The 17998-nt window shown below is 45.0% G+C and overlaps 1 protein-coding gene across 2 annotated transcripts in view; it reads right to left on the minus strand.

Moving 5' to 3' along the window:
* Nucleotides 1-17998, minus strand: part of SAMD11 (sterile alpha motif domain containing 11) — a 333362-nt gene that overhangs the window by 268214 nt on the left and 47150 nt on the right. For both annotated transcript variants that reach the window (XM_079986850.1, XM_079986848.1), the window contains exon 2: nt 7999-8088. The gene's annotated coding sequence lies outside the window, so the exon portion shown is untranslated. The remainder of the gene's footprint in view (nt 1-7998; nt 8089-17998) is intronic.

A 17998-nucleotide genomic window follows, 5' to 3' on the forward strand; every position in this document is an offset into this window, starting at 1 on the left:
CAATATTTCCTGGAAATTTATGAAGGGAAATTTAAAAGAAATGGGAGTGGGACGGGGTTTTGAGAATGGGATTGATGCAATATATTCAGAACAAAATGCTAAACTGATAGTTAACAATGTGGTCACAGAACAGTTTAAAATTGAAAAAGGAACACGACAAGGCTGCCCTATTTCCCCTCTGCTATTTATTTCGGTTCTGGAGGTGCTCTTGAATATGATTAGAGGGGACCGGTTGGTGGAAGGAATTCAGGTCAGAGCGAAACAATATAAACTTAAAGCTTTTGCAGATGACCTAGTTTTGATCTTGCAGGAGCCAGAATCTAGTACGAAAAGAGTATTACAATTGATTCAAGACTTTGGTCGGGTGGCGGGATTTAAATTAAACAAACAGAAAACCAAGGTATTGGGGAAAAATTTGACAGATACAGAGTCAGAACGGTTTCAGAGAGAGACAGAATTAAATGTGGTTAAAAAAGTAAAGTACCTAGGGGTAAACATAACAGCAAAAAATCTGAATCTATTTAAGGACAATTATGAAAAATGTAGGGACGCAGGTGGCGCTGTGGGTTAAAGCCTCAGCGCCTAGGGCTTGCCGATCGAAAGGTCGGCGGTTCGAATCCCTGCGGCGGGGTGCGCTCCCGCTGCTCGGTCCCAGCGCCTGCCAACCTAGCAGTTCGAAAGCACCTCCGGGTGCAAGTAGATAAATAGGGACCGCTTACCAGCGGGAAGGTAAACGGCGTTTCCGTGTGCGGCTCTGGCTCGCCAGAGCAGCGATGTCACGCTGGCCACGTGACCCGGAAGTGTCTCCGGACAGCGCTGGCCCCTGGCCTCTTGAGTGAGATGGGCGCACAACCCCAGAGTCTGTCAAGACTGGCCCGTACGGGCAGGGGTACCTTTACCTTTACCTTATGAAAAATGTTGGTCAGAAATTAAGAGAGACTTAGACAGTTGGACAAAATTGAAACTTTCTTTGTTAGGCCGAATTGCTGCTATCAAGATGAATGTATTGCCAAAAATGTTGTTTTTGTTCCAAACACTACAGATTGTGGACAAGACGGAGTGCTTCCGGAAGTGGCAGAGAGATATATCTAAGTTTGTCTGGCAGGGCAAAAAGCCCAGAATTAAGTTTAAGATACTAACTGATGCGAAAGAAAGAGGGGGCTTTGCCCTGCCAGACCTAAAGTTGTATTATGAGGCCGCAGCTTTCTGCTGGCTAAAAGACTGGCTACTTCTCGAAGACACTGACGTACTGGATCTGGAAGGTTTCAACAATGCTTTTGGTTGGCATGCATACTTATGGTATGACAAGGTTAAGATCAATAAGGCCTTTAAGAACCATATTGTCAGAAAAGCAGTGTTTAATGTCTGGACAAAATATAAAGACTTATTGGAAAATAAAACTCCAAGGTGGCTATCACCTCTGGAAGCTAAGGCCCGAAAAAGACCCAATATGGAGGCCAAATGGCCAAAATATGGGGAAATACTAGAAAAAGATGGAGACAATTGGAAATTGCAGAGTTTGGAGAAAATGAAGGATAAAGTGCGAGACTGGTTACACTACGCTCAGATTAAAGAAGTCTTTAAAAATGACAAAAAGTTAGGGTTCCAGGTGGAGAAATCGAAATTGGAAACAGAACTGTTAGAACCTAAGACCAAGGTACTTTCAAGAATGTATAACTTGCTGTTAAAATGGAACACACAAGATGAAATGGTTAAATCGGCTATGATAAAGTGGGCACAGGATATTGGGTATAACATTATGTTTGAGGACTGGGAAAGGTTGTGGACCACTGGGTTGAACTTCACTGCATGTAATGCTTTGAAGGAAAATGTAATGAAAATGATATATAGATGGTACATGACCCCAGTTAAACTTGCCAAAATATACCATTTGTCTGATAACAAATGCTGGAAATGTAAAGGAAATGAAGGAACATTCTTTCACCTCTGGTGGACGTGCCCTAGAGTGAAGGCCTTCTGGGAAATGATATATAATGAGTTGAAAAAGGTATTTAAGTATACTTTCCCCAAGAAACCAGAGGCCTTCCTCCTGGGTATTGTCGGCCAGAGGGTGATAAAGAAGGACAGAACTTTTTTCCTGTATGCAACAACGGCAGCAAGGATACTTATCGCTAAGCATTGGAAAACCCAAGATCTACCCACACTGGAAGAATGGCAGATGCAACTGATAGACTATATGGAATTGGCTGAGATGACCGGCAGAATCCGAGACCTGGGAGAGGAGAGAGCTGAAGAAGATTGGAAGAAATTTAAGATTTATTTACAAAAATACTGTAATTTGGTTGAATGTTAAGGAGGATGCTAGATCATAAATAATTGAGCACCACCAAATTAGGCAGAATTAGGACGATAAGTGAGATTGAGGAAAATATAAACCTTTTGGAGAATTATTAGATTATATTCAAATGAATGGGATACAAGAATCTAAACAAGATGATAAATTGCTGGCAAAATTTACAATGATGTAAGTGGGAGCGGGAGACGCGAGGGAGTCCAAAGAAGTTATGAAACTATGTTATGATATATGTTATACTGTTTATTATTTCTGTATTTGTATTTTAAAATCTTAATAAATATATATATATATATAAAACAAACTCTAGAAAACCCTGGCAAACAGAAAGTCCTGTTCACACTGCCTTTACCATCTGAAAACTATTCCATCTATGTATGTATGTATGGCTCCATGATCACTGCAGATGGTGACAGCAGCCACGAAATTAAAAGACGCCTGCTTCTTGGGAGAAGGGCAATGACAGGCCTAGACAGCATCTTGAGAAGTAGAGACACCACCTTGCCAACAAAGGTCCGTATAGTTAAAGCTATGGTTTTCCCAGTAGTGATGTATGGAAGTGAGAGCTGGACCATAAAGAAGGCTGATCGCCGAAGAATTGATGCTTTTGAATTATGGTGCTGGAGGAGACTCTTGAGAGTCCCATGGACTGCAAGAAGATCAAACCTCTCCATTCTGAAGGAAATCAGCCCTGAGTGCTCACTGGAAGGACAGATTGTGAAGCTGAGGCTCCAGTACTTTGGCCACCTCATGAGAAGAGAAGACTCCCTGGAGAAGACCCTGATGTTGGGAAAGATGGAGGGCACAAGGAGAAGGGGGCGACAGAGGACGAGATGGTTGGATAGTGTTTTCGAGGTTACCAGCATGAGTCTGACCAAGCTGCGGGGGGCAGTGGAGGACAGGAGTGCCTGGCGTTCTCTGGTCCATGGGGTCACGAAGAGTCGGACACGACTAAACGACTAAACAACAACAACAAAATGTATGTATGTATGTGTGTATGTGTATGTGTAAGTATATATATATATATATATATATATATATATATACACACAGTGGTACCTCGGGTTACATACGCTTCAGGTTACATATGCTTCAGGTTACAGACTCTGCTAACCCAGAAATAGTGCTTCAGGTTAAGAACTTTGCTTCAGGATGAGAACAGAAATCGTGCTCCGGCGGCGCGGCGGCAACAGGAGGCCCCATTAGCTAAAGTGGTGCTTCAGGTTAAGAACAGTTTCAGGTTAAGAACGGACCTCCGGAACAAATTAAGTACTTAACCTGAGGTACCACTGTATAGAGAGAGAGGGAAAGATAGTTAGATTTGCTTTAATTCCATGTTTATAGATGGTGATGATTAAGGGACTGAGCACCTTCTTGAAGCCCTCAGAGTGCAAGCAGTCTCTTTGGGGTGTGGAAATAAGATCAGCAAAGCTCTTCCTGTGCCCTGTTGTTCCAACAAGCATGCAACAGCTCCCAGAGCGTCACTCTTGGAAGAGGAAAGGGGGCAGCTGCTTTGGCTACAAGGCAGACACCGTCTTCACGGGGATTAAGAGCTTTTTGCTCTACACGGTGTGCCATAATCCAGGCTGGCAGGACGCAGTCCCGATTAGTTATGCAAGAGCAGTTGTTCAAGGAGAGACTGGGGGCCAATGAAATAACAAATATCTAAGAAATTTGTGGCTTGTGAGGACCGTCTATTGCATTAGGAGGATACAGGCATTCTGAGAACCACTCTTAGCTTACAGGGGTGAGAGCATACCTGAGCATGTATAGAATTATGCATGACATGGAGAAAGGGGATAGAGAAAAGAGTTTCTCCCTGTCTCATAATACTAGAAGTTGGGGACATCCAGTGAAGAAATGTGGGAGGGTTCAGGACAGACAGAAGAAAGTACTTTGCCACACAACTTGTGAAATTCACACTCGTAGTGACAGCCACCAGCTTGGATGGCTTTAAAAGAGAATTAGACCAATTCACGGAGGACAAGGGTATTGACAGCTACTAGCAATGATGCTCTGCCTCCACAGTCACAGGCAGGGCTGGATTAAACATTAAGCAAAATATGCACATGCTTAAAGGGCAATAAGGGAAAGGGGGGCACGAGAGAAATTTTCCGTTGCTGGATTTTTAACATTAATGGTCACGAACTGCTCAGCTGAGCGTTCATTTTCTCAGTTGAAGTATATTAGAAATCCCAAGAGAGCAACTATGCAACAAGGCAGGCTGGATGCCTTATCTCTACTATGTACAGAAGCAGATGTGTTACATAAGATTAGTTTTGAGGATCTTATCAAAGACTTTGCAATTAGAAAAAGTAGGATAAATTTTTTTTCAAATATAAATGAAGTGGAAGTATACAAAAATAAACATTATTTTCCATCTTACTGTAGATTTTGCTTCATTTCGAAAAAGACAATTGAATTTTATGGTTTATTATTGTTTATCTTCTGATACACACACACACCCCAAAATCTTTTAAGTGTTTAGGGTCTCTAAAGGTCTTAATCCAGCCCTAGTAACAGACCATAATACTTTGAATACCAGTTGCTGGAAGCAGTGGCGTAGCGTGGGTTGTCAGCACCCGGGGCAAGGCAAGTAATTTGCGCCCCCTAACCCGTCGATTTGCGCACCCTAACCCTAACCCCCAGATGTTGCGCCCGGCCCCCCCTGCACCCCCCACGTTACGCCACTGGCTGGAAGCCAAAGGAAGGGAAAGTGTTCTTGTGTTCCTGGTTTTGGGCTTCCCAGATAGGATCTGTTTGGCCACTGTGAGAACAGGATACTGAACTAGGTGGGCCATTGGCCTGACTCAGCAGGCTCTTCTCATATTCTGATGAGTGGTACAGTCCCTGCATGACATGCAGAAAGAGCCAGGTTCAATCCCTGACAACTCCTGTGAAAAGGATCAGGCAGAAAGTGACAGGGAAGACCTGTCTTTGCCCAAGACCCTGGAGAGCCGCTGGCACTCAGAGAAGAGGATGTAATCAATTCCTTTTTCCATCATTTCCCCATTTTTTAAATCTTAAATTCAGTTCTCCACCATTGCCACTTCCTTATTGATATCCTGATAAAACTTCATTAGGTTTTAGCACAGATTTATCCTGAAATACGTATTTTTTGTATGTAATTCCCCTAACATATACCGTATTTTTCGTCCCATAGGACGCTCCGTCCCATAGGACTCACCTAATTTTTTTTTTTGGGGGGGGGGAAATAAAGGAAAATAAAGGAAACTCCCGCGGGCTCCCCAGGCTTGCTGATAGCTTCCTGAAGCCTGGAGAGCGAGAGGGGTCGGTGCGCACCGACCCCTCTCGCTCTCCAAGCTTCAGCGAAAGCCTGTATTCGCCCCATAGGACGCACACAGATTTCCCCTTCATTTTTGGAGGGGAAAAAGTGTGTCCTATAGGGCGAAAAATATGGTACATCTTTACAAGCAATCTCCCCTGAAGAGAATGTGTCCCTTGCCCCAAAATGATTTTTGAGTTTAGGTTAACAGCAAGAAAAGCGATTTAACAAAAAAATAAAAACAAGACTAGCACATACATATCAGATATGATGTGTCCTGCAATAAACATGTTATGAGTGAACTAATTGTCCATGTCAATCATTTCCCTTGACTGCCAGGTTAGGGAGATGATAATTGTTCCCCCCCCCCACTCCCATTCATGTGATGCATTTCTATGCACATCTCCTAATATTCAGGTTTCTGTAAACATTGTTGGCTGGAGAAGCATGAATTTCGAAGTATGGCTGAGTTTCAGTTACTGTCTTTTTTAGGAGGTGGGGAGTGAGAATTAGGAACTTTCATGGCACAATGCAAACTGGATCGCAGTTCCCCCCACATCCCTATTCCCCATCAGTTCCTTGATTGGAGGTCCCTTGGAAACCTTATGTATGCCGCCTTGAGCCCTACCACTGGGGATTGGCAGAAGATATGGACATCATAAATCAAATCAATGCTTAATAATAATAATTTTGCCTCTTCAGCTCTCCTGGACCACTCTCTTTGATTAGCGAAGAAATACGATTCAAGCTGCTTCAATTATTTATGTCCAATTTGGTTAATTCCCCCAAGCAGACTCTCTTGACGCAAAACGAAGCAAGGCAGATTTTTAAAAAGCAAAAGTAGGAAGCAGATGTCAAGGAATGTTTGCTTCCCACCCCTCCTCCACCTCCAATAAGTGTGCTTCTTTTTCCATACCTTTCTCCCCTCATTTTTCTACTGCAGCCAAAACCCAACAGATTGGGGAAAATCTAAATGTGACTTTAGAGTAGGTTTTGTTGCTACATCAGCCATTGACAACCTGGTACCTTCCAGATGATGGGGACTACAATTGTCATCAGCTTCCACCCACATGTTTGCAGTTCAAAAAGGTGGCCATGTTGGCTGAAGCTGATGAGAGTTGTGGTCCAAAACATGACCATGCTGTCTGGAGATGAAAGCAGCTGTGGTCTAAAATATCTGGAGGGCACCAGGTTGGCAAAGGACGTGTTAAGCTTTAATCCAGAAGCAAGCCAAGCAGAAATGCTAAATGCCTGGACTGAAGAGGTTGAGGGAAGCAAGGCAGGAGGCAGCAATGCTGGAACAAATGCAGCCAGAGGCGAAAGACAAAACTGCCAGTCTCATGTAATGAACCATCTCTCCCACTTGGCTGCATCAGGCCTGGAAGTGTTGTCAACTCCCCGAAGCGCCACCAAACCCAGCAGCCAGGTCCCCCTCCCTCACCCCCCAGCCTCTCTGTCTGCTTCCCTGAAGGTGTGGGAGTTGGAAAGGTTGGCAGTGACAAATTGATTTCCCATGACAAAAAAACTGAGGCTGGCTGGCAGCAGGGAGAGAGGTGGATTTTACCTCCCCCACCCATGCTGCTGTTTCTGCCGCCAAACAAAAACTAAAATCTGACCTGTTCCCTGGCTTTGTGGCTTAGGGCCCTCGTATCTACGGGACTGCCTCTCCTGGTACACAGAGGACTTTAAGGTCCATGAACAACCATAGTTTAGAGGTCCTGGGCCCTAAGGAATTCAGACTATCCTCCATCAGGGCCAGGGGCTTTTCAGTGATGGCTCCAACCTGGTGGAATGCTCTGTCCCATAAGACTAGGGCTCTTCAGAATTTAACCTCCTTCCATCGGGCCTGTAAGACAGAGCTATTCCGCCTGGACTTTAATTTGAATTCAGCCTGATCTTTTATTTCCCTTCCCTTCCCCTCCCCTTTTATGAAGATCATCCGCTCTGAGACCCCACAGCTAATTCTCCCCTGGCCTCCTTGCTGGCCCAAGTAGGACCAATTCAGCCAGCTAGCCCTGGGGATTATCTAATGCTTATTTCCCCTAAATTGATTTTTGAATTTTATTGCTATTCATGTTTTTATACTGTATTTTATGCTGCTTTTATAATTAAGTGTTTAAAATTTGTTGTTAGCCTCCCTGAGCCCGGTTTTTGAACCGGGAAGGGCGGGCTATAAATAAAAATTCATTATTATTATTATTATTATTAGATGTGTTTGGTACATGCCTCACAGGGGCAATCCAAAGTATTTTGCTACCTGAGGACACTGTTGGAGGCAGAATGTACAAGTGGCTTGTGGGCTTCCCATCTGTTTGGCCACTTTGGGACCTGGCTAGATGGGCCATTCGCCAGAACCAGCGTGGCTTGGGGATGCTGGGAGAAAGCCTGCCCCTCTTACCTTTAGGCCCTGCCTGTGGGCTTTCCAGAGGAATCTGACTGGCCACTGTGAGAACAGGATGCTGGTGGTTTTCCGCAACGCCATATAAATCTGCATGGAAACCAAGAAGAATTACCATTTAATAAACAGCAATGTCCCTATTATCCCTGCCCAATCACTGAGGTCTTCAGGGAAGTCACTGTTAGTGGTCCTCTATGGCTCAGATGCACAGCTCACATCCACCAGCAACCTTACGTTCAGCATTGTGAACTCCTTTCCAGTTGAGGTCAGACAGGCCCTCTCCCTGCTGAACTTTTGGTGCTTACTGAATACTATTTTGTTCCAGCAGGCATTTTAACCGAATTCTGATTTTGCAGTTTAATTTTTTTTCCTTCCTTGTTCACTGTTTAGAGATGGCTGTAATGAAGCAGTATATAAATTGTTTAATTAAATAAATATAATAATTGTCTAAGCCAACGTCTATGCAAATCTTGAGGAAACGAATCAGCATGGATGCTCAATAAACAGATTGGCAAAACTTCTCTCTCTCTCTCTCTCTCTCTCTCTGTCCCCCACCCCACCCCCTGTTAAATTGATATGAGCCACCATGGGAGACAATGATTTGTCTGAAAAGCAAGGTTTAAAAATGCATTTTCCAAAACAATACATGAATTGAAACACAGCTAACCTTCAAAATGTGCACTTCTGCAAATGTGTACATCAGGGGAAAGTGTGCACAATAGTGTACATAGTAGCAGTTATATACTTTTTAAAGCACATTCCCCCTTGCGTGGTTGTCCACAAGCAAATCCTGTGCATTAGGGATGGGAAGAAATTTGGTGCAGTTTGTATTTTTACAGCAACCTACCTAATTCACGCCTCCTGATGCAGTATGTGAACCAAAGTGAAATTTGATTTATTCGCATTATATTTGGGGAAATTACTTTGCACAAACCTCTATATTGGGAGAAATGCACTGATACATTTTCAAGAGAACTTTTTTTCCTGCAAATTGATGCAGAAATGTAGAGAATGACCTTAAGTCTGATGAAAACATGAGAAATTGAGAGAAATCAACATTGACAGACCTGTCAATTCCCTAGACAAGAGTGCCTCTCACCATGGGCAGAGTCCACTTCTAAGACTACTTTCTTTAAGTTGGGAAGGGCCATAGCTCAGTGGTACAGCATCTGCCTTGCACTGAAAAGGTCCCACATTCTATCTTGGGCATTGCTAGTTAAGGCTTCGAGAGTTTCCTGTCTGACAGCCACTGCCAGTCAGTGTAGACAATATTGAGCTAGATGGACCAATGGTCTGACTCTGTGTAAGTCAGCTTCCTATGTTCCTACACTCTCATCCAGCATGTACTCTCTAACTCAACTGCAAGAGGCGTAGCTGTGTTCAATCTTCTGCAGCAAAAAGAAGGAACAGTCTTGTGCAGGGCCTGCCAGAGATCTTTTGGCACCTGAAGCAAGGTGGGCTACCAACGCTCCCCTGCCACAGATCCAGGCCCAGGCCCCAGTGTGGTGGGAGGCCTGAGGCATGTTGCTTCAGGTCTCCTCATTGGTGCGCCGTCCATGCTACAGCAGGAAGCTAGCTTAGGGGCTGCAGGGCAGACCACATGGCACACCATTCTAGCCTCTTTCCACCCTTCAGAATTTGCTGCCTAAGGCAGCTGCCTCACTCTGCCTCGTGGTAGGGCTGGCCCTGGTCTTGTGGCACCAGATTTATGGCTGTGTGCATATTCATTCAAAATTCAACCCCAGTCTGTGTAAACAATACTGAGCTAAATGGACCAATAATCTGACTCCATATAAAAATGCTTTCTATGTTCCTAATTACAACTCCCAATCCTACAAAACTAGGATTATGGAGTGGGGGTAATTCAGAAGCTGTGGCTTCTATAAGCTCATAAAGAACCACCCTTCAGTTTTGTTCCGCTGCCAACACCAGTTTCCAGCCAGCTGCTCTGAGTTCAACCTCCTCCGCAGGAGTCCTGGGGAACCCACTAAGCCAAACAAGAGGTTTCTTTGACTGCCACCTCTGCTTTTTGACAAACATGTTCCATTCGGAGAATTCCCCCTTCTCCACCCTTTTCCTCCCACACCCGTACCATCTGGTTGTAGTTTGCACCATGACATGTTTCCTCTTGTGGTCCATTTGCTTTTCTTTCTTTCTTTCTTTCTTTCTTTCTTTCTTTCTTTCTTTCTTTCTTTCTTTCTGAGAGCGCAAACCCCAGAAGCAAGGAGAGAAATTTCCTCTGGCTGCAACAGTATGTTTGCATAAATTCATTTATCTATTTCCTTTCTCCACCCTCAGACATCAAATTTATTTATCAGGCTGGCTTAGAGGTGGATGGGTGAGAAGGAGAAGTTTGGGTTTTACTTTTCTGCCCCCCTAGAGACGCTGGGGGGTTAATTAACAGATTCTCTCGGCATCTGTTCCAATTTAGGAGAGCTGTTGAAGCTGGGGGGGGGGGCCATCAAGTTTAGCAGCAAGAGAGGGGATTCCCGCCCCTGAGCATGTGGGTTAAAGGTAAAGGTAAAGGTACCCCTGCCCGTACGGGCCAGTCTTGACAGACTCTGGGGTTGTGCGCCCATCTCACTTAAGAGGCCAGGGGCCAGCGCTGTCCGGAGACACTTCCGGGTCACGTGGCCAGCGTGACATTGCTGCTCTGGCGAGCCAGAGCCGCACACGGAAACGCCATTTACCTTCCCACTGGTAAGCGGTCCCTATTTATCTACTTGCACCCGGAGGTGCTTTCGAACTGCTAGGTTGGCAGGCGCTGGGACCGAGCAGCGGGAGCGCATCCCGCCGCAGGGATTCGAACCGCCGACCTTTCGATCGGCAAGTCCTAGGCGCTGAGGCTTTAACCCACAGCGCCACCTGCGTCCCAGCATGTGGGTTATGGGATGCCAAATTCCTGCAAAAATGCTCAGATATGTGAAACCTCATTTCCTATCCTACAATCTGTGGGGAAGGGCCATAGCTCAATGACAGAGCACCTGTTGTCATGCAGAGGTCCCCAGCAATTTTGGGCCCAGGAGCACATTTGTAAATACAAGGACTCCTCCAAACAACCTGTTTGTTAAGCATTCATACTGATTTGCTTGTACAAAGTTTAAGCGGAGGTTAGACCAGAGCTTTCCAAACTTTTCAGGTTGGTGACACACTTTTTAGACATGTATCATTTCATGACACAGTAATTCAGTTTTACTAGCAAACCGGAGGTTAAATGAACCCCTTTCTAGTCCCGGGAAGAGAGTGGGGTGCATTCGTGTGACACACCTACACACTGCAGCCGACACACTAATGTGTCGTGACACACAGTTTGGAAAGCTCTGGGTTAGACCATGGCTAGACTTTATTGAACATTTGTTTCTGGGGTAGTTATACAACAATTAGCATCCGTTCTGCGTTTGCTTACCGTGTGTTTCCACATCTTCCCATTAGGCCACATTTGGGGGAACCTTTGGCCCTCCAGATGTTGCTGAGTTATAACTTCCATCAGCCCCAACAGGCATGGCAAGTGGCCAGGGATGATGGGATTTGTAGTTTAGCAACATCTGGAGGGCCAAATATTCTCCACACCTGCGTTAGTAATTTATTCATTCCAAATGTTTCCCTGTCACTTTCCAAACTGCACCAAGTCCTGATTCTTTTAAAAAGTGAATTGTACAGAGCCTTTTAATCTGCTTTAACTCCGCAAATCTAAAGCACAAGCATGTCCTTGAATCCCTCCTGCGAAACAATTTGGAGGTACCCGAATAAACTGTTGTGGGCACCTCAAAACATCTTTTCTTCAGAAGAAAACTGCCCGTGCTTACAAATGCCACCACCAAAAAAACAGGGGAAATACCTATCTGCCCCCAATAAACTAAAACAGGCAAAAAATAGCAGGCAACTCTACTACACACACATCAAACCATGTCAAAAAAAGAGGGTGCTGCTGGCTGGGGATGATGGAAGTTATAGTAGAAAACGTCTGGAAGGCACCAGCTTGGGAAAGACAGATCTACAAACATTAGAAAGCAGAGCCATGGCAGATTTAGACATCAGCATGATGGAAGACTGGAAGGAGACAAGCCCAGAGAAGAAGATCATACAGAGACACAACAGGCAGCAGGTGATTTTGTAGCGATTCCTGCTGAGGCAGCAGGCAGCCTCCTTTGCAGGAGGTTACACTGAGCTCAGAGGAAACTCTTAAGCATTTCATATTATTTATTTCTCACAGTGCACTTCCATTCCTGGACATTGTTAAGGCTCCCTTTACAAAAAGTGCAGGATAAATAGTAAGCCCCACTCTTTCATGGAAGAAACAAGATGCCGCCACCAACCACCCCCACCCCCTTTCTCCACCCCTCAAGGGAGGTCCTGCCTCCCTGCTTTGGGAAATGGGGAGAATCTTCACCTGGCAATTGGCTTTATTGTTTTTAATGAGCATTTTAAAACTTGCTCGTGGGGCTGGGCAGCTGTGGTCGCCTCGCTGGGTACACGCAGGCACAGCCATTAATCCTCTTTACTCCAGCCTTGATTTAATTTATCATTAGGTTCGGATGAGAAATTTTATCCTGCAACACAATTCAAGGTGATAGATGTGAGTGTAGAAGCAGGGGATCTCCAGGCCTTGGCAACCCTCCTACTTTTCTTCATGCCCCAGGCTGGGGAGTGGTTGAGTAAGTGGAATGTATGAGGAAGGGAGGGGGAAGCACTGGCTGTTGTTGAGCTGGATGGGAAAAAAATCACTGACCTTGCAAAGGAAGGCCTTAAAGTTCAGAAGGTGCTGGGGTCAAATCTCCAGATAGGGCTGGGAATGTCCCCTGCCTGAAACCTGAGAGCGCTGCTGCCATTCAGAGATAGAGGGCAAAGAAGCTTCCCGTGTTCCTAATGCACAAGTCAGTTTCATCACCAGTAGCTTTTAATATTAGATCTGCAACACAGGGAAAAGGAAACCTCCACCGGAGCTGGTTGCACAAGCCCTGGCCCAACCTTATGTTTGATCTAATTTACTTCCCTTCTTCCCTTGGCCCCAAACTTTGACCCGAAAGCAATCCAAAGCATTTGAAAAGTGAAAAGCAGGGCAGGGGGCTGGGAGAAAGTGCCACACAGCAAGTGGCTCTTTCTGTCTCCCGCACCTACACGCCCCCTTCCCCCATGTGCATTGCAAGCGCAGACTGGAGCGGTTGCTCCATTAACCCAGCATTGATCTCTCATCACACTTGGGAAGTAGCGATTAAAAACCTCCAGCCTTCCTTCCAAATTTGTATTTGAGGGAGGGGAATGGTGGTGGAGAAGATATTTTGGCAAAGCACAGAAGCCAGTAAGGAGGGGGAAATATGGAGGGACCTGCCTATTTCAATTTCTCATTTTACCAACCATAAGTTCAATTATCCACATTTCTATTTCAGCTTGCAATTCGAATTTTGTTTTCTTGTGAAAATTCAACAGCATCTTACATAAAAACACAAGAAAAGCCTTCTGGAACAGGCCCATATTTATTCCAGCTACAAAATCCAGGTAAACTGGGGTTGCATAATTTTAGGGTTCCAGCCAAGAACACTTTCCCAGACAACCTTTTTAAAGAATCCTTCACATTCATTGAATTTCAAGTGCTGCCAAAATACCCAGAAGTTTGTAAACTAAGCATGGATTAGACAGGCCGGTTCTTTATTCACACTCCTAATCTGATTGCTTTTAACAATTCATTACAGATAGGGACGCTTAAAGCCTTGTTTAGCAACACACGTGCCCTGTGTAAGTGTCTCAAGGGAGGCCCATTTGCTTTTCTTCCCAAGGTCAAGCAGGAAGGCAGGCAGAGAGCATGGACTAGTGAATCCTTAGAAACAAGAGAAACCTAGGCCTAGTTCTCCCATATGTGGCAAGTCTAGTTATGTCCATACAGCACCAGGTAGGGGTGGTCACATGGTAGAACGTTCCTCAGTACCAAAAAACTTGCAAGTCAGGGAGAAGGCTAGGGGAGAGCCATTCATTCATTCTTTCATTCATTCTTCCACACTTTCCCCATCACCAGATTTAGGGTGGTGCGGGCTGTCCCCATACCCCCAGGCACTGAGCCAAGGTGACGCATAGTAAGAATAATAATATTGAGAAGATCAATGAAAAAGCAACTGTACCCAAGGGAATTAGTGTGAAAATAAGATGGGGGGGGGTGTGTGGGTCAGACGGGCAATAAATTTCATCCTTGGTCAGGGCACCATATTACCAAAGTCTGCCTCTGCTTCCCCTCAGAGGTCCTCAGTGTTTCCAAAGCATAGATAATTTATTTTGTGCAGAGGAGCATTGCATCATGTTGCCTTCTCTTTATGGGGTTACAGTCCCTCTGAAGGAGTAGGCAGGTAGCTCAGGGGTAACACTGTTGCTTGAGGCGAAGTGGCCTTGGTGGCAAAGGGCTGGCTTTGAAGATGGTTTTGGAAACTGCAGCAGGTGCAGAATTTGGGAGCCCAGTTGCTTACTGCGACAAGACAGTCTGAGAACACAACACCAATCCTGCCCCAACTGCCCCCAACGGCAATGGCTACCAGATAGTTCCCAGGCTCAATTCACAGTGGTGGTACAGGCATACCTCAGAGATATTGTGGGTTTGGTTCCAGACCTCTGCAGTACAGCAAAATTCACAATAAAGTGGGTCAAATTTATTTTTTTTGTTTCCCAGTGCATATAAAGGTTATGTTTACACTATACTGTAGTCTATTAAGCCAAGACCCCCTGGCTGTAGGGGCAGGAGGTAAAAAAACGTTGGCTCTAGTCCTAGCCTGTTCCACACCCATGGCCAGATGAGGGGCAGTGGCAACATCGGGCTTCCTTCCCTTTGAAGCAGGTGGGCTGCTGCAGCTGCAGCTGACTCCTCATAAGGGGCAATATCTGCAAAGTGCAATAAAGCAAAGTTCAATAAACTCAGGTATGCCTGTATTGCTGTATGACAGCATCTTAAAAAGCAGAGACATCACCTTGCCAACAAAGGTCCGTATAGTTAAAGCTATGGTTTTCCCAGTAGTGATGTATGGAAGCGAGAGCTGGACCATAAAGAAGGCTGATTGCCAAAGAATTGATGCTTTTGAATTATGGTGCTAGAGGAGACTCTTGAGAGTCCCATGGACTGCAAGAAGATCAAACCGATCCATTCTGAAGGAAATCAGCCCTGAGTGCTCACTGGAAGGACAGATCCTGAAGCTGAGGCTCCAAGACTTTGGTCACCTCATGAGAAGAGAAGACTCCCTGGAAAAGACCCTCATGTTGGGAAAGATGAAGGGTACAAGGAGAAGGGGATAACAGAGGATGAGATGGTTGGGCAGTGTTCTCGAAGCAACAAACATGAGTTTGACCAAGCTGCGGGAGGCAGTGGAAGACAGGAGTGCCTGGCATGCTCTGGTCCATGGGGTCATGAAGAGTTGGACACGACTAAATGACTAAACAACAATGCCTGTATTCACCTATTCATCCTTATTCAGTTCAGGACCTCAAGGACCGCCTCTGCCCATATGAACCAACCCAGACCCTGCAACCATCACTTCAAAAGCACTTTTTTGATTTTTTGATTCATTCTTACATTTCTACCTTACCTTTACTTCAAAGAGTTTTATGTGGCTTATACGGCTCCCCATTCCTCTCCTTAGTTCATGCTTGCAACAACCCTGTGAGGTAGGCTAACCTGTGAAACAGTTACTAGCTCAAGGTTACCCAAAGAGCTTTCCACTGCGAAAGTATCCTCTTTCCACCTGCTTCTCCAGTGCAGCAGAAAACAAAACATTGTACCTTGGGCAGAGGCTAATAAATCAATACTTCCAGGCTATGACACAAGTCAAATAGTCTCACAGTCTATTAGCACAACACACATAGAGGGGAAGGACATATCCAGGATCTTCATAACTAAGCAACTTTTGAAATAAAGGCTAACTCTGCTGTTAGCTGCAGGGTGCTATGAGACTTTCAAGGAACATCATGCAAGGACAGCAAGCAACCACCTAAGGATGCATCATTTTCTGTTCTGCTCCGTATTCGTCACATGCAGCACTGTTTCCATTCAGCTGCAGTTCATCTTCTGCCAAAACCTATGCTCTTTCTCTTGTTGTCACAAAATTATGTCCCTTATGCAATTTACATAATTATTCATGCAAATAACACTGCTATTCCATAATTTCAGTGCAAAGGAAACACAGTGCAGATTGAAAGCAACAATAACAGGGAATACTGATTTGCTAACATAGGATGAATTCAATAACACAATTTCTGCTCCTATTTCCACTGGAATTCTTCCAGATACTGTTGCTACTCCAATTCCCATCATCCTTGACGACTGGTCATGCTGGTTGGGAGTGATGGGAACTGGAATCCAGCAACAGCTAGAGGGCTACAGATTTCTTATTCCTGCATTAAAAGGAGGCAGAGTTGTGATGGAGGTAGCTGGGGTCAGTAAAGGCAAGGGATGGGGCGGGGAACCTGTGCGATCCAAGAAGGTGGTTCTTTTGGGTTTTTTGCCCATAACATAACACTAATCCTACATGCCCTATTAAACAAGGAGGTGGTGCTGTGAGAATCAGATAAAACAACTAGATTTGGCCTGAGTGCTCCATAACACCATATTAGAAGCACAGATGGTTTAGACAGCAAATAAAAATGAGAATAATTTTGAAATTGGCAGAGACAGCACCCCTACCCAATGTGGTTTATGCATATTTCTTTAGTAGTCAAAGATGTAAGGATGGAGAGAAAGGATGGAAACCCCCCCCCCCGAAAATCTACATTTTTATATGGTTGTATTGAATGAAATCGTATGCAGAGCAAACCCGGTGAACTTAATGGATCTAAGTCATCTTCATTACTTTAAACTGACTCGGAAACTTCAATTGGTCCAAAATGCAGCAGCCAGATTACTAGCTGGGGTTCCATTTAGATCTCGCATAACCCTTGTTTTAAAATAGCCGCACTGGTTGCCAGTTCGTTTCCAGGCCTAATCAAAGAGGCTAATGTTGGTGTTTAAAGCCCTAAACAACTCAGCCCCCAAATACTTGAAAAACCACCTCCTTCCCTACAGACTCCCCTGGATGCTAAGGTCAGCAAAGGAGATCCTCTTGACTTTTCCACCACCCTAAAAAGCTGACGGGGGTGGCAGCCTGGGAGAGCGCTTCTCTGTGGCAGCCCCAAAGTTGTGGAACTCCCTCCCCAAAGAGTTGCGCCTGGCACCCCATTATACAGTTTCCAGTGGAGAATTAAGAGGTACCTCTTCACCCTGATTTTTGACACCAGAGATGTATATTCTTAGGACCCACCTTATTTCTGTGATTGTAAGATGTTTTAAACCGTTTTCCATATTGTGCCTGAATTGCTGTAACCTGCCCTGGGAGCTTAGGATGAAGGGCGTGTAAATCATCATGACCACCATACAACTAGCATTGGATACAATCCATAGCCTTTTTCTCTTCAGTCATCCATCCTATAGGTTCTGTGCGCGATGCTGGGCACAACTTTTACGGGCTTTGAACACACTGGAGATTCAAGGTTGCTTCCAAATTTAGCACTTCAGGGACAACGCTTTCTGTTCAGTCAGCTGGCAGCAGAACTAAAACCACAGTTCCAAATGGCGCTTGATATATTATTATGATTTTATTAATTGCCTTCTGCACAGGAAGGAGATAGGGATAACCTTGAGACCCTGGAAAGTGACTGTCAGTCAGAGTTGATAATGCTGGAGAACATGGGCAAAGAGGCTGATTTTTTAAAAAACAGCTTTCTTGGGGAACCCAAGCTCAGTGGTTTGTATGCAGAAGGTCCCAGATTCAATCCCCAGCATCTCTAGCTAGGACTAGGAGAGACCTTTGTCTGAAACCCTGGAGAGTCGCTGCCAGTCAGTCTGGGCAATACTGGGCTAGATGGACCAATGGTTGGATTGGTATAAAGCAGCTTCCTATGTTCCTACGTATTAAGAAAAGTGTTGTGTGCTTTGTACACAGAAGATTCCAGGTTCAACCCCCAGTATCTCCAGGTGGTCTGGGAGTGACTCCCT

The sequence above is a fragment of the Podarcis cretensis genome (assembly GCF_951804945.1).
Source record: "Podarcis cretensis genome assembly, chromosome: 8".
NCBI lineage: Eukaryota > Metazoa > Chordata > Lepidosauria > Squamata > Lacertidae > Podarcis > Podarcis cretensis.